Here is a 21,800-nt window from a genome sequence, read left to right as displayed (position 1 = left end):
CAAGGTCGAAGGTAGAGCCACTTCCAGGGGGTTATGTGAGAATACCTCCCTCGCTTAGAGGGAGTGTTGATGTTTTGGATAGCATTGGGAGGATTCTCACATGTGGGGCAAGTGGGCTAAGTGATGGGGATTTGCACCTATAGACCCATGGTATTCTGATGTTCCATGGTATAGACCCATGGTATTTTGACAACTCATGGTATATATTTGTCGTATTGCACCCTTTGGAAAAGTATAAGTGCAAGTGTGAGTGACTCGTTCTTGTGGCTTAGCAAGAGGGCCAAGAGGGCATGTGTTGAGTCGAGAGGACCGAGCAGGGCCTAGTTGGGTCAAGGGGGCCTATGGTAGGCCTTAGATCTATGGAGGGCAAAAAGGGCCAGCGGTAGGCCTTAGATCTGTGGAGGGTTGAGAATCTTGTGGAGCACAATGAGTAAGAGCACAAAGATATGCAGGGGCACGAGACATTGAGAGACAAATTCTCTCATGCAAGAGATTTGCATGAGTAATATTGCAAGTTTGTTGTGAGTGAAATACTTAGTTGTGTCGATTCCGAGGAAAGAGCACAGAGCAGCAAAGGAGATCCAAAATTGCCAGATCGAGGATGGATCTACGACTTGATCCACTAGATCAAATCTAGGGTAATTGTTGTATTTGTAATTTCCTTGAGGGCCATTATCTCAGTAAGGGAACCCGAGTAGGCTCTGAGAAGAATTTAATGAAGAATTGTTGATTGGGCAAAACTTGTGTGTAATACGTTACTATGCATTGTCGGTTTTATGAGTTTCGTTGTGCAACATTTCTTTTTGGTTAGACACATCAATGTGTTTTAGTTCATTAGCTCTGTAAAGTTAATAGGAAACTTGTGAAAAATCCTTGAATGCAACAACTGGAAATTATTCTCCTAACTAAATGTAGTTTAGTTGTCCTTTGTTAATTATTAATGACAAATAACGAATAATTCACTAATGCATTCTTCACAACAAAAACGCTACGGAAATATAAAATACAAAAATAAGGAATAGATGCACACACAATAAAATAGACACCATTGTTTTTAGACAATTGTCCCTGGAGAAACCCCAAAGGGAAAACCAGTGCAGCAGATGAGGGTTTTATTATTATGCAGCAATTTGAGAGTACAATAAATTGGATGCCTTTTACTAGAAATCCTTCAGTAAATACTGATCACAACTGGCAAAATATGCCGAAGATAAAATATTTTCCTCTACAAGCCAACTCGGCCTCTCTCCAACCACTTGCACTTCCCAACTACTCGCACTGTTGGACTGGAAATGCGTAGATCTGGCCTCTAGAAATTCGTAGTCTCGGATCTGCCTCCAGGTGAGACATCTAGCCTCCCTCTGCCTCAGGAACCAACTCGCTCTGCCTTTCAAACCCTGATCCGTCTATTGACAACTAAAACAAGCTTCTTCCAACAATTGGCACTAGGGTTTTTGGCTATTCGCACTGCTTCGTATGACCTCCTCTACAGATAACTCAACCTCCTCTTTCCTGCCTCCCAAACACTTCGAAATATTGAGAAAATCTTCCTCTGGAATATTTGCTCCCAAATCTCCATTGCTCCCTCTCTGATGCTCTTCCCTAGCTTCAACTAGACCCTTGTTGAATACTGCAACCTAGGTAGTCAAACTACTCATCTGTAAATTGATCTCTAATGCTCCCTTCTCCAAGCCCGCGACTTGCTCTTATAATCTTATGTTGGACAACCAACGCCCAAGATCTAATCTCGATCAATGGCTTAGATCACTTTGACTCCGTCAATAGAAGTATCTAGAGCAAAATCGAATTGCCTTAATTAATTAATTCTAACTAACCAACTTCCCTAAGTTAGACTTAGGAAATAATTAAATTATTGGCTAATTAATTTAATTTAGGTGTTTCCCAAGCTTATCTCGCGAAACCTTTTTTGGGTTTTGGAGATCTCATGTTCTTTAGCCTCTCAGCATCATTTGGGACTAGAAGACATGTACGTTGCTACCAAATCCACCAAAAACTAACACTCTCTCTTAGCGAGGAAGGCGCTCTTCCCATCTGTTATCTGAAGTAGACAAACTTGGCTCTCCCTAGAGCATTTGTGAGTATATCAGCCAACTATTGATATGTGGGAACATGTTGTAGTCGGTTGTCGAACTAATCCACGCTGCACACAATCTCTAATGAAGTGGTATCGTATGTTGATATGCTTTGACCTATCATGGAACACTAGATTCTTAGAGTCTGATGCAATGTTGATTATCGCAGTAGATATTGGTCACCTCCATCTTCTCACTGAACAAACTCACTAGCAGCTTCTGAAGCCAAATAGCTTTGCATGTGTCCATGTTTGCTGCCATGTACTTTGCCTCTGCAAAGCTTAGTGCCATGGACTTTTGCTTCCTATTGCACCAAGACACAACCCCTGATCCAATGTTGAAGCAACACCCTGATGTGATTTCTCAATCCACTAAATTGTCTGCCCAATCTGCATTCGTATAACCACATAACTTGATATCGTCACCTCGAGTATACCTCAACCCATAATCGATTGCGCCACACAAGTACCTCAATATATGCATCGTCGTTGTCCAGTGCACTCTATTAGGTCCCACCATAAACTGACTAAGAGTGTTGACTGTGAAGCAGAGGCCTAGCTCAGTGTTTACTAGATACATGAGCGAACCGATGAGTTTTCTATACAAGGTCGGGTTCACGTCCTCATCCCCTGATGCATCTATCTTCCTCCACTTAGTAATCATAGGCATGGACATAGGCCTACAATCCTGCATCCTAAACCTTTCCAAGGTCTCTGTAGTGTATCTCCCTTGGCCAAGGAAGATCTCCCCGTCCCTCTGCCATACCTCTAGGCCTAGGAAGTAATGCATCAGTCCTACTTGCTTCATGTCAAACTCTGCTACCAGGTTCCTCTTGTAGTCCTCTATGAGCCCTGATGATCCTGTCAGAAAGAGGTCATCCACATACAACACTAGGATGAGTGATCCATATTTATGAAGGAATGAAATGAAATACAGATATAAACATAAAGATAGAGATACAGCGAAAACAAAACTTCAATTCATTAATAACAAAAGAACTGAAAATTGTTTACATGCAGAATGGAAATAAACTAGCTCAGGGGATAGTAGTTTATCTCTAAGAAGAGATGTAGCAGCTACATGCCTTCTAAACAGTGTTACAATGAGGCTCGAAGGCATATTTATTATTGAGAAACAATGGAAAACCCTTAACATCCAAAAACCTAACCCTAGGAGATGAAGCACCAAAAGTTAGTGGGCCCTGGTGGTGTAAATTGGTACATCAACTTCCCAAGGTCGTAACTTTGGCATACGATCTTCGTTTGACACATATAATACCTCGTTAAAAAGATCTATCTGAGGAATACAACTTTAGATTGCAAACCTCTGCCACAAACTATGGGTTTTCCCATTTTCCAAAAAAAATTCTCCATGAGATGGGCAAATTTCTGCTGAACTTTATCCCTGGTGAGCCACTTGCCTTCATGCAGGAGTTGACCAGCGTTGACAACCCAATACAGTTGGATCTTCTGCTGGCGAGTGTTCTTGATCTGCATGTCGATGATCCGATCAGTTGTGCCCTGTTCCATGCAGTTTGGGTTTAGCTTTGTTGGTGTGAGTTGTTCTGCAATGTCAAATGTGTCCAGTAATGGTGGGAAGTATGGTCAAAGGTGAGAAAATCTGAAAATGCCAAATCCTACTGCAACAACTGATAATATTTCTTCTATTTTTTAATTTACTGAAACAAATTATTTGCAGTTGTCTACAGAAAACATCGAAATACATACACTGCAGTCTTCACAAATTAATTACTGCGGAAAATAAATGTAAGGAAAATACTAGCACAACGATAACAAATTAACACAGTTATTTTTGGAAAATTGTCCCCGGAAATCCCAATGTGGGAAAACCGGTGCAGTAGATGAGGGTTTCTTTTATTATTCTTCAGCAAAATCTCATGTACAATCTACGGATAGCAGAATAGAAGAAGAATCACTAAGAAAAATTTTACAAACAAATTTCTTCGCTCCATAGTGAATTTCTGACACTTGAGAGGACCTGTTGCCCTCATGCTGTCCACACTGTGTCACCCTCTACGCAATGATTGCGTTGTCCCGCGTCACTACCTCTGCGTGAGTGATCTGCGTCCCTCTTCTGCATTGCCTCTTCCTGTCATTTCCTGCACTCTCAACTATTGTTGATACCCTCTCTCCCTCACCTGCAACTCACCCTGTGATTCGATTTCTTCTTGTCGAACTTCAGCTAGTGAGAAAATCGATCTACTTGGGCAACTGAGTATCTGCCTGGTGTATCTTCCAAATGCCCATCGAAGTCCTTATAATCTTCTCGTCGAATAATCAACGGCCCAGATTAAATTCTAATCAATGGCTCAAATCATATTGACTCAATCTTCGTCTTTGTCCTAGAAGATTCACACCTACTTTTATTAATACCATTTAATTATTTTAATTTCATAAGTTTAGACTTAGGCATCCATTAAAAATAATTAATTATTTTAATAAAACTGTCTCCAGATGGAATTTCCCAAAACGATTCTAGGTCTGGAATATATGTGTCCTAGCCTCCCTGCAAATTTTGAGGCTTAGAGCACATTTGATGCTACCAGAAATCAACACTCCCTCTTAGCGAGGAATGTGCTCTAGTAATGCAACCTGCTGAAGCATTACCCTGACTCTGTGTCATCTCCCTCTGTGTTGCTGATGTCTGACATCACTGTCCACCAACTACTATGCAAATGTTGCATCTGTGCTACTATTGTCCCTGCAGACTGCTACCAACTACTGCATCTGCACTGCAACTCCCTCTCATCTGTTGTTGCTGCAACTGAGAAACCATCTGTTTCTGCTACTAAAACGGGTTCTCTACCATACCCATCTTCTCCTGAACTGGATGAACTTAGCTCTTCCTACAGCCTTTGTCACTATGTCTGCTACCTGATCTCCTATAGGGACATACTACAACTGTACTGCCCCACGCTGAACACAGTCTCTGATAAAGTGACATCTGATATCAATTTGTTTCGTACGATCATGAAATACTGGATTCTCGGAGAGTTTGATACAACTTTGATTATCGCAGTAAACACCAGTCGCTTCCATCCTCTTCCTGAACAAACTCACAAGCAATTTTCTAAGCCATATGGCTTCGCATGTGGTTGTGTTGGCCGCCATATATTTTGCTTATGCTAAGCTCAGAGCTACCGACTTTTGCTCCCTGCTACACCAAGAGATCATTCCCGATCCAACGCTGAAGCAATACCCGAAGTACTTTTCCAATCTACTGAACTACCTGCCCAATCTACATCTGTGAATCCGCTCAATCTAAAGTCATCTCCTCAGGTGTATTTCAACCCATATACGACTATTCCACGCACATATCTAAGAATGTTCCTAGCTGCTACCCAATGTACCCTTTTCAGTTCCACCATGAACTGACCAAGGATGTTGACAGCGAAACAAATGTCTAGCCTAGTGTTGACCAGATACATGAGCGACCCAATGAGCCGTCTATACAACATGGGGTCCACTTCCTTGTCTCTTGATGCATCTATTTTCTTCCAGTTGGTGATCATAGGTGTGGCCATGGGCCGGCAATCCTGTATTCTGAATCTCTTCAGAATCTCTGTAGCATATCTTCCTTGCCCAAGGAAGATCTCCCCATTCTTCTGCCAAACTTCCAACCCTAGAAAATAATGCATCAACTCCATATCCTTCATGTCGAATTCTGCTTCGAGATTCTTCTTGAAGTCCTTAATGAGCCTAGCTGACCCTGTTAGAAATAAGTCATTTACATATAATACCAAAATAAGTGGTTCATTCTCCACCATTGGATAGTGGATATTGGGATCAGCATCACTCTTGATGAATCCCAACTACTGCAAGTAACTATCAATCTGACCATACCATGCTCTGGGTGTCTGCTTGAGCCCATACAGGGCTTTCTTTAACCTAGCGACTGGAATGAAGGTTTCCTCATAGTCTATTCCTTCCTTTTGCGCATACCCCTTTACCACAAACCTAGCCTTATACTTCTCTATACTTCCATCTGCGACGTACTTGATCTTGTAGATCCACCTTGACCCTACAATTGATCTATCATCTGGTCTAGGTACCACTTCCGAGACATCATTTGTCATGATAGAACTGTACTCTTCTACCATGGCATCCACCCAAACTTGGTGTTGTATGGCTTCCTGAAAACTAGAGGGTTCTTCAACATGTGCTACCAAGGCTTGGTACCTATCAGGTTGTCTACGTTGCCTCTTGTCAGTTCTAGGAGCTCCGACAAACTCCTCTGCATCCCTCAGCGTCTATCGTACTTCCTTGTTGGTTCTACCACTGGTGGTGGGAGGCTCAATCAAATCCTCCTCCTGTTCATGTTGTTCCATCTGTTGAGAACTACCTGGGTCTCCTACTCCTGAGGAAATACTAGCGCTGGTTACGGTACTTAATCCTGATATTTGTCCTCTTGCTTGTCCTTCCTGTTGCCCCTGCTGTTGTTGGACTAATGGAACTGCTCACTGATCTTTTGTTGGCATCTCTCGAGATTTTCTTAAAGTTATATCTTCCATGAACTTTGCATCTCGGCTTAGTACAATTTTCCTATTGCTTAGAATGTAGATTTTGTATGCTTTTGAGGTCTCGCTATACCCTACGAGGTACCCCTTTTCTACAGTCTGATCCAACTTACTACACTTCTCATCTGGAATGTGACAATATGCCACACTTCCAAATATCCTGAGATGACTCACCTCCAACTTTTTTCCTGTGAATACTCGTTCAGGCGTTTTCTTCCCCAATGCTCTATGAGGAATTCTATTCTGGATATACACCGTTGTGTTATATGCCTTTGCCCATAAGAATCTAGGCAAGTCCTGGTCATATTACATAGTTTTTTCTACCCCGAAAATTGTTGTATTCTTCTACTCCGCTACTCCATTCTAATGTGGATTGCATGGAGTTGTCCACTCTCTTTTGATGCCCTCCTTTGCATAGAAATCTGTGAAGTTTTTATTCGTATATTCTCCACCATTATCTAAACACAATACCTTTATCCTTTTCCCTGTCATGTTTTCTACGAGAGCCTTAAACTCTCTAAACCGATCAAAGACCTCATCCTTGGGCTTCAAGAAATAGATCCAGGTTTTTCTAGAGTGACCATCAATAAAGGTGACAAAGTACTTACCACCACTAAGAGCTTTCGTGGACATCGGGCCACAAATATCTGAGTGTATCAATCCCAATGCACCTCTTGCTCTGTTGTCACTTCTGGGAAAAGTTGCCTTAGCGTATTTCCCTAGTACGCATCCTCTGCACACATCATCATGCTCAGTACTGAGACTGGAACTCCTATAACAATCTCTCTGAGCATCCTCAGTGCTCCATGGTGTAAGTGTCCCATTCGCCTGTGCCATAGTTCATTCAGTTCCTTTTCACCATTACGATTATTGCCTATCAATGCCATTGGAGATTCGAGCTGCAATCTATATAATCTGTTACTTCGAGCTCCAATTTGTCTCTTCTTCTTCCAACTAGGATGTTTGACATACACCTTCCTTCCAATGAAGTATACATCGTACCCCTTGTCCTATAATTGGGACACTGAAATTAGATTCATTCCTAACCTCGGCACATGCAGCACATTAGTGGCTCTTATGTTGGTTCCTGATTTCATCTAAAATGCTATGTTGTCTCTCCCTACTGGAGTACATTTTGTTTTGTTTCCCATATTGATTTGGATGTCCATCTGCTCTTCTTGATAGCTAGAGAAGTACTCACATACTCCAGTCATGTGAGATGAAGCCCCGCTATCAATATACCAAACACCTGCTGATGCTGAACTTGAAAAACATGCGAATTCTTCTTCCAATCTGGAAGATAATACATCTTGACTATCCATGTTGTTCTGTACTATTCTCCTTCTCAACGTTGTACTTACTACTACAAGACACTGCGTTTTAGTTGGAAATCTGCTCTACAAAAGAACCACAGTTGCTCCCTCTGCCTCTAACAACCCTTCAATCTAGAGATTGATTCTCTGCCAACTCACTCAGAGATTTAACTCTCCCTCGAAATCTTACCTGCCTAGCCCAAGGACTATGCAGCCATCTGGGGACTTCAAGCAGCTGCTTACACAGCGCTACACTGCTCCCTTTTCTTCTGTACTAGATCTTTCCTGCCTCTTGTCTATGCTCTGATAACATGTCAAAATCTGGAAATTCCAAATCCTACAGCAGCAACTGATAATATTTCTTCTATTTGTTAATTTACTTAAACAAATTATTTGTAGTTGTCTATGGGAAATATCGAAATACATACACTGCATTCTTCACAAATTAATTACTGCGGAAAATAAATGTAAGGAAAATACTAGCACAACAGTAACACATTAACACAGTTATTTTTGGACAATTGTCCCCAGAAAAACACAATGTGGGAAAATCAGTGCAACAAATGAGGGTTTCTTTTATTATTCTTTAGCAAAATCTCATGTACAATCTATGGATAGCAAAATATAAGAAGAATCACTAAGAAAAATTTTACAAAAAAATTTCTCTGCTCCATAGTGAATTTCTGACACCTTAGAGGACCTGCTACCCTCACGCTAGCCACACTGCGTCACCCCTCTGCGTAGTGACTGTGTTGTCCCTGCGCCACTGCCTCTGCATGTGTGCTCTACATCCCTCTTCTGCATTGCCTCTTCCTGCCGTTTTTTGCACTCTCGACTATTGTTGATACCCTCTCTCCCTCACCTGCAACTCACCCTCTGATTCGATTTCCTCTTGCCGAACTTCAGCCAGTAAGAAAATCGATCTACTTGGGCAATTGAGTATCTACCTAATGTATCTTCCAAATGCCCATTGAAGTCCTTCTTATAATCTTCTCATTGAATAATCAACGGCCTAGATTAAATTCTAATCAATGGCTCAGATCATATTGACTCGATCTCCGTCTTTTTCTAGAAGATTCACACCCAGTTTTATTAATACCCTTTAATTATTTTAATTTCCTAAGTTTAGACTTAGGCATCCATTAAAAATAATTAATTATTTTAATAAAACTATCTTCGGGTGGAATTTCCCAAAACGATTTTTGGGTATTCTGGAATACATGCGTCCTAGCCTCCCTGCAAATTTTGAGGCTTAGAGCACATCCGATGCTACCAGAAATCAACATAAGGCAGTCCACATTGAACACTGGGTGCAGGCCAAGGAATGGGGGAATGCCAAGCTCAAAAGCATTGTCTCCCACAGCCTTAGTGATGGTGTATGGCCCATATCGGAGTGGTCTGAGCTTCTGATGGGCTCTAATAAGGCAGTCTTTCTGCAAATGCAACCAAACTTTGTCGCCCACCTGGAACTTGTGTGGCACTCGATGTTGATCATGTCACTGCTTGTACTTGGCATTAGACTTATCCAAGATGTTGTGCACCTGCTGGCGGATGTGTTGGATGCGTTCAATAAACCAAGTTGTTTTACCGGCCTCGAACTGTACATGTGTGGATTATGTCTGTGTAGTCGCATGAGGCATGGCAACATCAATCAGACACAATAGTTGAAAACCCAAACCCACTTGAAAAGGACTATGGCTAGTCAAGCTATGGAGAGCTATGTTATAGTTGTGTTGGACATAAGGAAGCCTCTCATGCCAGGTCTGTGGATGCTTGGAGTTGTACATGCGTAGTATGTACACTATAACCTGTGACGACCTTAGTCTGGCCATCAATCTAGGGATGGAATGCAGTCCAATTGGTGAGCTTAGTATCCAATAATGTTCTTAGGAACCTGCTTTCTTGATCTGATATAATGGTCTGCGAGATTCCAAAATGTACCCATGCTCGTTCAAAGAAGAGTTTATCAGTCCTCTATTTTGATACTCTTCTTGCAAGCCGACAATATGGCCATCTTAGAAAATTTGTCAACAGCCACAAATAGACAGTAATTACCATGCTTGGTAGAAGGGAGGCCCAATAGATAGTCCATGGAGATGGATTCCAGGGCTGGCTGGGAGTAGACAGAGGCGTGTACAGGCCTTGATTCTTAATGGTTAGCGATGGCACGGGCAGTGCAGGATCTGATATATTTTCCAACATCCTGTCAAAGTTTTGGCCAATAAAAATACTTTTGTAGTACGACCACAGTTTTCTCCATGCCAAAGTGTCCTGCAACCCAACTGTAGTGCGCCTCCCAAATAAATTTGGCATGCTCACTTGAAGGAACAAAAAGGTGGCCCAGGTAGCATAATAATGTGTCCTGGAGGTGGAAATCTAGAACTTGCTTGCCATCCACTAGCATCTAGTAAGTGATGGCGAACTTTGGATCATTCTTGTACAGTTGCGGCCATCCAGAGGTCTCATGGCCACAAGAGTTGAAAACAGTAGTTAGCGCTGCAATTGGGGGTCGACTGAGGCAATCTGCAACATGAATGATGCTGCCCTTTTTGTACTTAATGTTCAAGTAGAATTGTTGCAGATATGTAGACCACCTCTGATGGCAATCATTCCGCAACTTCCCTTGTCCGTATAAACTAAAGAGGTCGGTGTTTTGTGTGGATAACCGTTTCCTTCCCCAGAATGTAATGTTTCCATTGTCGGCAACCCAACACGATAGATTACATCTCTTTATCATAGGTGGGGTACTTCCGAAATGTACTTCCCAGACTCGTAAATTTGGCATACGATCTATGATTGACGCATGCAATACCTCATTAGAAAGATCTATCTGAGGACTACAACTTTCAACTGCGAACACTTGCCGCAATTTGTGGGTTTGCCCATTTTCCAAAAAAACGTCGTTTAGGGCCTCAAAACAGTTATGGAAGTTCAAAACCCGAAAAACTGCCAAAAATAGTAAACTGTGCTACAATTACAGAAACTAAAAAAAACAATGGTGGGGGTACAAGTGGAACAGGCAGGAGGCCATCAATATCCACCTGGGTCAATGAGTGGCTCTCCCTTCTACCATCAGATAGTAAAGGTTGGAATCTACATCACTCTTGACGAATCCCATCTGCAGCGAGTAGTTGTCAATCTGACCATACCATGTCCTGGGTGTTGATTTCTGGTAGCATTGGATGTGCTCAAAGTCTCAAAATTTGCAGGGAGGCTTAGACACATGCATGCTCCAATACCCAGAATCCGTTTTGGGAACTTCTACCCAAAGAGTTTTATTAAAATAATTAATTATTTTTAATTGGACCCTAAGTCTAAACTTAGGAAATTAAAATAATTAATGGGTATTAATCTAAACTGTGTGTGTAACTTCTAGAAGAAGACAAAGATCAAGCCAAAATGATCTAACCCATTGATTAGAAGTTAATCTGGGCCGTTGGTTGTCCAACAAAAAGATATAAGAAGAGGCTTGAGGGGCACTTGGAGAACACACAGAGGGGAGATCAGAAGTTCGATTTTCTGAAGCAGAGTAGCTGCCGAAGAGATTTTCGATAGTGATCTTTTGCAGTGAGGGGCAAGGATAGTATCCGAAGGGAAATCTTTCTCGATCGGAAAATACTCAGTAGAGGACGCAGAGAGAGATCTGGGAGAGGCAACGCAGAGCCAGATGAGGCTCATGCAGGGCCACGCAGAGGCAGCGTAGGCTGACGCAGAGGCAACACAGAGGCTCGAGGAAGTCCGAAAATTCGTTGGGGAGATCGATTTCTGAGCTGGAAGCCGGGTTGTGAGACTGGGAGAGCAGAAATCAGAATCTCAGAAGGGGTGACGTTGTCCCCAGAGGGTGTGACGTTCGGCTGACGCAGTGACTGCGTAGAGGCAGCCAGGGGCAACTCATTCAGTGGCCGGATCAGCGAGGATTTCCAGTGATAGTGTGAGGTAACCTCACTTATCTTTTTGTCAGTGATATTCTCTGTAACTGGATTGTCGGGAAGGCATCCAGAGATTGTATTCAGAAATTACTACTGCATAATAATAAAACCCTTAGAGTTGTTGCACCGGTTTTCCCGCATTGGGTTTTTCCGTGGACATTTGTCCAAAAATAACTGTGTAGATATGTTGTATTTCTTTCTTGTTCAGTTTCTTGTTTCCGCTTATAAATTTAAATGGTGTAGGTTGTAATGTATTCGTTTCAGTGTTTACTGTAGGAAGCAGTAAATAATTTGGTTCAGTAATTAACAAGAGGAGAAACGTAATCAGTTGTTGCAGTAGTGATTCAGGATTCTGAATTTTCACATGGTATCAGAGCTACAGGTGAAACAAGAGAACAGTGTTGGAAAAGCCCAGCACTGAAGGAAGAAGGGAGTTCGAAATTCCTGCAAGAGGCAGCAATTCGAATCCCCAAAGGGATTGCGCAGTTCCGACCAGGAGGGCAAGATTTTCGTGGTAAATCTCTCTCCGAGTGAGTCAACAGAAAGGTAGGATTTCCAAATCAAGATTTGTTAGCGGCATAAGGAGCGGCACAGCAGAAGCTTCAGCGCAAAGCAGTTCCTGGTGTAATGTAGTTTTCTATAGGTAGTTGCTAGGCAGAAAAACGTCAGAAGAAAGGAGAGACACTTGAGGGAATTTCTTCCTCAAAGAATTCCTAGCCAAGGAATTTGAATTCTCATTTCTGAGTAGCAGCAGGAGAGAGGAGGCCATTCGACTTTTTCGATTGGTAGAGATGGTAGCCAATGAGTTGAGAGATCAAGATCGGTTGGATGGTGCATCCAACTATGTGATCTGGAAGGCAAGGATGTCGTGCCTTCTGGATTAGCATTTTCTCAAGACCTACGTTGACAGTGTGGTAGTTGTGCCAGCGGAGCCAGATGCACTCAAGAAGTACAAGGGAGAGATGGCAAAGACAAAGCGAATGATCCTAGACGTAGTGAAGGATCATGTAGTCTGTCACATCGTTGGCAGAGGGAATGCCAAAGAAATGTGAGATGCATTGTCGATGTTGTACAAAGGATCTTCCGAGCACGGAAGATGTACTTAGAGCAGAAGATGAGATCTCTACAGATGCAGAAGGGGGAGTGCATTGATTCGTTCCTCACTAAGCTTCCGAAGACCCAAAATGAGCTGGCAGTTGTGGGGTCAACACCTTAAGGTTCCAAGGTGGTAAAATGGACCCTAAATTCAGTGTCTGAGGTGTGGCAAGTCTTTGTCCAGAGCATCCTGGGCAGGGCGAATTTGCCAAATTGGGATGAAATGTGGGCAACTCTTAAGCAAGAGGAGCTGAGGAGAGACTTGGTCAAGTGTAAACTTGATGGAAGCAGCAGCAGTGGGTCGAAGCCCAAGGAGGAGGAAGAGAATGCAGCCCTCGCATCCAAGGGACAGCAGGAGCAACAGAAGAAGAAGAAATATGTTTCGAAGATCAAATGGTTCAGGTGTGGTGAATTCAGTCACTATGCAACACAGTGTCCTCTTAGAAAGAAGGACAAAGATGGGAAGCATGGTCTGAAGGTTGCAGTTGCGAAGATTGAAGAGGAGTTCGCCATCATAGCCCAAGCATCTCCAAGAGGGAGGTGGGGTGATTTAGAGTTGTAGTTTGAAAGGACTACAGATGGGCGGGATCCTTAAGGAGCCCACCTCTTGGATCAATTCCTTGCTACGGGAGCCCAGATCAGTAGTAGCAGGATGGACCAGTGTCAGTTGGTGCAAAGGAGTGTCGAAGTAACAGTTGCAATGGCTAGTAGTGCCAGAGACTAAGCAGCGCAAAGCAGAGTTGGCAGCAGTGCAGATAGCACGGAGCAGAGGTCAGCAACAACGGGAAGACTTCAAAGGGTCAGAGACTAGCAGCAGTGAGAACTCTAGCAAAGAGATGCATCATACTTAACACCAGTTCAATAATTTGGGATGTTTTTTCCGTTGCTGATGCGATAGCAGCAGCAGTTGGAGAAGGTTGTAGTGCAAATGCAGTATTGGCAGTGGCAATGCCAGCAGCAACATGGATGCAGGATTGAGAGGGAGTTGCAATATAGATGCAATGTTGACAGTGGCAGGGTCAACAACAGTACAGATGCAGCATTTGCGCAATAGTTGGTGGACAAGATGTCAGAGATCAGCAGCGCAGAAGGAAATGTTACAGAACAGAGTGATGCTCCAGCAGGGTGCATTGTTATAGCACATTTCTCGCTAAGAGGGAGTGTTGATTTTTGGTAGCATCGGATGTGCTCTAAGTCTCAAAATTTGTAGGGAGGCTTAGACACATGCATTCTCCAATACCCAGAAACCATTTTGGGAAATTCCACTCGAAGACAGTTTTATTAAAATAATTAATTATTTTTAATGGGACCCTAGGTCTAAACTTAGGAAATTAAAATAATTAATGGGTATTAATCTAAATTGTGGGTGTAACTTCTAGAAGAAGACTAGGATCAAGCCAAAATGATCTAAGCCATCGATTAGAAGTTAATCTGGGTCATTGGTTATCCAACAGAAAGATATATGAAGAGGCTTAAGGGGCACTTGGAGAACACACAGAGGGGAGATCAGAAGTTTGATCTTCTGAAGCAAAGCAGCTGTCGGAGAGATTTTCGATAGTGATCTTTTGCAGTGAGGGGCATGGATAGTATCCGAAGGGAAATCTTTCTTGGTCAAAGAATACTCAGTAGAGGAGGCAGAGAGAGATCTGGGAGAGGCAGCACAGAGCCTTGAGGAAGTCCGAAAATTTGTTGGGGAGATCGATTTCTGAGCTGGAAGCCAGGGTGTGAGATGGAAGAGTAGAAATCAGAATCTCAAAGGCAAATCGATCAACGGAAGGGGTGACACTATCCCCAGAGGGTGTGACCCTGGGCTAACGCAGTGACTGTGCAGAGGCAACCAGAGGCAGCGCATTCAGTGGTTAGATCAGCCAAGATTTCCAATGATATTGTGAGGTAACCTTACTTATATTTCTGTCAATGATATTCTCTGTGATTGGATTGCCGGGAAGGCATCCAGAGAATGTATTCATAAATTACTACTGCATAATAATAAAACCCTCAAAGCTGCTACACCGGTTTTCCCGCATTGGTTTTTTCCGGGGACATTTGTCCAAAAATCACTGTGTAGATGTGTTGTATTTCTTTCTTGTTTAGTTTCTTGTTTCCACTTATAAATTTTGAATGGTGTAGGCTGCAATGTATTCGTTTTAGTTTTTACTGTAGGAAACAATAAATAATTTGGTTCAGTAATTAACAAATAGGAGAAACGTAATCAGTGGTTGCGGTAGTGATTAGAGATTCTGAATTTTCACATTGGGAGCCTGCTTGAGCCCGTATAACGCTCTCTAAAGTTTGCACACATTTGTGCCCCTCTCATGTGTCTCGGAGCCCTATGGTCGTTCGATGTATACCTCCTCTTCTATCACCTCATTCAAGAATGTTGCCTTAACATCCATCTAGTGAATCTATCATCCCATTTGTGCTGCTAGAGATATAATTGACTGGATGGAAGTATATCTGGCAACTGGGGTGAAGGTCTCCTCATAGTCTATGTCTTCCTTTTGCAGATACCCCTCTGCCACGAACCTAGCCTTGTACTTCTCCACATTGTCGTCTACAGCGTACTTGATCTTATAACTCCACCAAGAGCCCACAACTGACCTGTCCACAGGTCTCGGCTCTACCTCCCAAACATAGTTCATAATGATGGATCTATACTCCACCATGGCATCCAACCACACCTAATGTTGTGCAGCCTCCTGATAGCTAGAAGGTTCACCAACAAGTGCCACCAATGCTTGGTAGTTATCTAGTTGTCTGCATTCTCTCTTGGTCGTCCTTAGAGTCCCCCATAAATTATTGTGCATCCCTCAACGTCTGAAGAACTTCTCGTTGGTGTGGCTACTAGTCGTGGGTGGTTCAACCAGCTCCTCATTGTACCTCTTTTGCTTCGTCTACTACGAACTCGTTGGATCCCCTGCACCTAAGTTGATGCTCGTACTGGTAATTGTATTAGTGCTTTGCTGACCCTGCCCTTGTCCCTGCTATTGGACTAATGGAACTTTTGTTGGCTCCCTTTGATCACCTGTCGGAATCTCGCAAGATTTTATGACGACTCTATCCTCCATGAACTTCACGTCCCGTCTCATGATAATCTTCCTGTTTCTAGGAACATAAATCCTGTGTTGTTAAGTTATGGTATGTTCTATGCTTATAACAGTTTACTTCTTTTTCTTATTATATTCCACCGATTAGCAATCACATGTACATAAATTAAAGTGCAGATAGAACATTAAACGATCGACAGAAAACAAGCCAAGACAAGAGACACAAGATGTGGCGGCTAGCCAGGGACAAACCCCACAATGTGTGGGGAAACCCTTTGATCAAATCTTCTTTTATCTTCAATAATTCAGCAGAGAGAAATAGTACAATAAATCTGATTCATATACGCAGTAGCAAACCCTAGATCAGTAGCATCAGCGTTAGCGGCTTCATTATCAAACTAGGGCAGACCATATCTCACAAACCGACAGTCAGATTGACTTCATTCCACCACCAAAAGTTTCGGCTTCTAGAGGAGGTTCAGATGAATCTACAGCGCAGTTCAGATGAGGAGATCTTCTAGGCCACGCAAGTCAATCTTTACTTCTGCAGTTGCAGCGTCAGTTTCAGCAGTTTCCGGCTTCAAACTAGGGCAGTCGATATCTTGCAAACCGTTCGTCGAATTGACTTCATTCCACCACCAAAAGTTGCGGCTTTCAAAGGAGGTTCAGATGAACCTACAACGCAGTTCAGATGAGGAGATCTTCTAGGCCATGCAAGTCAATCTTTACTTCTGCAGTTGCAGCTTCAGTTTCAGCAGTTTCCGGCTTCAAACTAGGGCAATCGATATCTTGCAAACCGTTCGTCGGATTGACTTCATTCCACCACCAAAAGTTGCGGCTTTCAAAGGAGGTTCAGATGAACCTACAGCGCAGTTCCAAAGAGGAGATCTTCTAGGCCACGCAAGTCAATCTTTACTTCTGCAGTTGCAGCTTCAAATTCAACAACTTCCGGCTTCACATGTGTGAGAGCAAGAGACCCATTTTAGCGCAGTAGAGAAGAGACTCATATCTGCGCAGTAGAGAGAGAGAGATGTGATGAGATGAGTGAGTCCAAATGAGGGAAAAGTCCTCTTATATTTATACACAACGTTGGTGGGTGAATAGATGCGACTGTTGGGCTTCTGAGCCTACATGAGTTGTAGGTCAGCTTGATAATAATTCCATAATCAAAATAAATTCATATCTCCATGAATACTTATCGGAATCGGATGATCTTTATATCAATCCTACACCTCTCGACAAGAGGAATCTAATAAAAATATTATTAGCCATGAATAAGATGACCCACATGAAGTTTTGCCCTGGTTGCCAATTTTAACATGTGTGCCTTTGACATTTCGCTATACCCAACAAAGAACCCCTTCTTTGTAGTCTGATCTAGCTTAGTGTGTTTTTCATCTAGTCCATGACAATAAGCTATACTGCCAAAGATTCTAAATTGGCTGACCTCCGATTTCTTCCCTAAGAAAACCTCCCCCGGTGTTATCTTCCCAAACACCCTGTGAGGAATCTTGTTTTGTATATAAACTGTTGTGCTACATGCCTCTGCCCATAGAAACTTGGGCATATCTTGATCATATAACTTAGCTTTTGTTGCCCCAACTATAGACCTATTTTTATGCTCTGCTACTCCATTTTGTTGTGGATTGTATGGAGTTGTCCACTCCCCCCTAATGCCCTCCTTCGCACAGAATCCTATGAAGTCACTATTTGTGTACTTGTAGGAGTTTACAGGGTAAGTTCCTCAAATAGAACACCAAAGGACACCGCTCACAAATAGATCACAGGTCAATACACCAATATTCTTAGCGTGGTTAAAATCCTCAAAGAGGGAAATAATCCACGGCCTGAGCCAACGCGGCCACTTCAAGCAATTTATTAATGTGAAAGAAAGAAAATTTACATAAGCTTCTCTCATGAACGGTCACCCTACAAATGACCCTCCATGCTCTTTAAATAGAGATCATGGACCAATCGGGTGTTAAGCCACGGATCAAGTGTCGATAATACCGAGGAGAGAATGAACCATCGGATCACTTCATGTCTAGAACATATCGTGACCGTCGGATTGTAAGTTACAAAAGTACATAGTAAAGAAACACACTTTACCTAACTATACACTAGACCAAGTTATACTTAACTATTTCCTATGTGTCAGAATATCCTAACAGTACTCTCCCTCATTGTCCGTGTGAAGTACCTTGGTCTTCTTCCCTATCGCTTTTCCCCCAGAGCCTTAAACTCTTGGAAACAACTGAAGACCTCATCCTTGGTCTTCAAAAAATAGATCCAGGTCTTCCTGGAGTAGTCATCTATGAAGGTGACAAAGTACTCGTACCCTCTGAGAGATCTGGTGGACATTGGGCCGCAAATGTCAAAATGTATAAGTTGCAACACACCATCTGATCTACTGCCACCTGCCACTTGTTGGGAATGTTGGCTTAGCATATTTCCCAAGTATGCACTCTCTGCACACATCATCATGTTCTATGCTCAATTCTAGAACACATGTCACTGTCTCCTCGAGCATCCTAAGTGCTCCATGGTGCAAATGGAGCATTCTCCTATGCCACAATTCATTCAGGTCTCTCCCTCTACTACATCTGCTGCTAACTAGTGCCTTTCGAGAATCAGCTGCAACTTGTATAGTTGTTTCTTTGGACCCCAATCTGCGTTACCTTCTTCCAGCTCAGGTGTTTGATGAAACCTTCTTCCCTACAAAGTGAACATCGTATCCCTTGTCCTGAAGTTCTAAAACTGAAATTAGGTTCATACCTAAGCCCAGCACATGCAACACATCTGTAACATTGGTGCTTGCTCCTAACTCCCTTTGAATCTTGATGGTACCTCTCCCAACTGGAGTACACTTATTTTTTTTACCATCTGGATTTGGATGTCCATCTGCGCCTCCCTATAGTTGGAGAAATATTCTCTAACTCTTGTATGTGTATTGATGCGTCGCTGTCTATATACCAGACACCTTGTGAAGTCGAGCTAGAGAGGCAAGTTATCTGAGCGAATTCATCTTCGAATCTGGAAGACAAATCTGTCGCATCCTGAACACTAAATCTTTCTATGGCCATATTGGAAAATCTGAGAAACTCAAATACACTAGAGAAGTCCTAGGTAAAATTTTTGTGTGTTTTTCTCTTCTTGCCCTGCGTTGATATGCAACTGCAAAACCCTTGCTGCAAATTTTTGTGCTAGATCTACTTTGCGAATCAACTATTTTGCTCACTGGAAACCCTTCCTGACAATCCTACTGCCTGTTGCCACTGCTCTTGAGACAAATCGAATTTTCCTCCACCCTAGATCTAGAAATCAAATTTTTGTCTCCAGTGATTCGCACTGCTCAGCTAGCCTATGCAGATCTGAAATTATGTGCTTCAAATCTCCCTCTGAAACTACACAATTTCGCTTCCTTTCGCCTAGAACCTCTGATCCAATCTTCTTTGCTTTGATACCATCTGAAAATTCCTTGAATGCAACAACTAGATATTTTTCTCCTAACTAATTGTAGTTTATTTGTCTTCTGTTAATTATTAACAACAAATAACAAATAATTCACTGATGCATTCTTCACAATAAAAATATTGTGGAAATATAAAATACGGAACTGAGAAATAGATGCACACACAATAGAATAGACACCATTTTTTTGGACAATTGTCCCTAGAAAAACCTCAAAGGAAAATCCAGTGCAGCGGATGAGGGCTTTATTATTATGCAACAATTTGAGAGTACAATCCATTGGATGCCTTTTACTGGCAATCCCCCGGCAAATACTGATCACAATTGGCAAAATATGTTGGAGATAAATATCTCCCTCTGCAATCTAACTTGGCCTGTCTCCAACCACTCGCACTTCCCAGCTACTCCCACTGCTAGACTGGAAATGCGCAGATCTGGCCCCTGGAAATTCGTACAGCCCCAATCTGCCTTCAGGTGAGACATCTAGCCTCCCTCTGCCTCTGGAACCTGATCCGGCTACTAACAACTGAAACAAACTTCTTCCGGCAACTTGCACTGGGGCTTCTAGCTATTCGCACTGCTTCGTACAGCCTCCTCTACAGATAACTCAGCCTCCTATTTCTTGCCTCCTACACACCGGAAATACTGAGGAAGTCTTCCTCCGGAATCTCTGCGCTCCCAAATCATTGCTTCTCCCTCTCTCCGATGCTCTTCCCTAGCTTCAACTACACCCTTACTGAATACTACAACCTAGGTAGTAGAACTGCTCAACTGCGAATCGATCTTTGATACTCCCTTCTCCAAGCCCTTGACTTGCTCTTATAGTCTTTTGTTGGACAACCAACAACCAAGATCAAATCTCAATCAATGGCTTAGATCACTTTGACTCCATCCATAAAAATATCTGGAGCAAAATCGAATTACCATAATTAATTAACTTTAATTAACCAACTTCCCTAAGTTAGGAAATAATTAAATTATTGGCTAATTAATTTAATTACGGTGTTTCCCAAGCTTATGTAATGTTCCAAACTTCAACAAACAGTGATATGCAAAAGCAAATATGATTCATATATAGAAAAATAAAAACGATCAGCGAATACTCAATAGACATCAGAAATGAGAACCAGCTGAACCATTTTATTAATGGAATGGAACAAGTACAATAGTATGGAAATGCACCTGGGCTTGCCTCAAGGGCAAGCTTGACAGAACTCAAGTGTCAAACAATAATCACAATTCTGGAAAGATAACTGCTCCTCTAAGGCTCTGCGTTGTCTCTCAGTAACTACAGTGCTGGCTGGAAAGGAACTGCAAGAAACCCCTTCTCCGGTGCTCAGAAAATGATGAAACTTCAGCCCCACACTCCTTGGCCTAAATCCAACCTCCAAAATTCGGCCTCCTCTATGGCCTACGCCCTCCAAACTACTCCAAGAATACGGCCTGCAAGAAATGGCCACGAAATCCTCCTCCAAGCTCTAAAAGGGAAGCAAACACCACTCCAAGTGTCTCCTCTAACCTCCACGGCAAAGCTCAACCTCAAGGGTTGATACTCTACCCATCAAGTGAGCTCCCAGTACTACCTCTAAGCTGGCCCAGGTAGTGTGAAGGTCACACTGCCCAGCAACAAGCTCGACCAACTCCCAAACTCTCCCAAATGTCGACAATCCTCCCTAGCCTCCTCTCTGGAAAATCTCACGCCCAAACTCCGCTGCAAGACACCAAAAACAAACTCGGCCTCCTCTCCACTGCGTCCTCCAGTAATACGCACCACCTGGAAGTGAATGCCACTGTGTAATATCCCGTTTCAGGGATATCCCTCAAACCCAATCAATCTCTACCCAGATAATCAAACATGTGATACAGTAGCCGGAAAGCTCAAGAGATAAAAATAACAGTGATGCAACATACAATAATGTATACACGGAATATAAGCAGATACTCAAGAAATGCAGAGAGAAATGCTAAGCCATTTTATTACACTGAGTAATGGAAAGAGTACAGGAGGTGATCAGAAAGATAGCACCTCGACTTGCACAAGGCAAGTGAAGAAATACACTCAGAATAGTAAGGAAATGGCCCCTCTCTGAACTGTGTCCAAGCTGCCGAAGAACTACTGTGCTGCGACTACTGCTGGAATCAAGTGAGGATTTGGGGCTGTTCCCCTCCTCAGAAAATGCTGAAACTCTGGAATCAACCTCTGCTCAATAAACCCAAAAAAGCCCAGAAAGCTTTTCTAAAATAGCTGACCCCCGAAAATCACCCCCTTGAGGATCTACGCAATCCCTCAAGGCTCTGCACTGCCACTGAATAGA

Source organism: Pinus tabuliformis, chromosome X (assembly GCF_031772625.1).
Source record: "Pinus tabuliformis cultivar Carrire ecotype Pingquan chromosome X, CPIR1, whole genome shotgun sequence".
Classification (NCBI taxonomy): domain Eukaryota; kingdom Viridiplantae; phylum Streptophyta; class Pinopsida; order Pinales; family Pinaceae; genus Pinus; species Pinus tabuliformis.
This window is presented reverse-complemented; position numbering follows the sequence as displayed.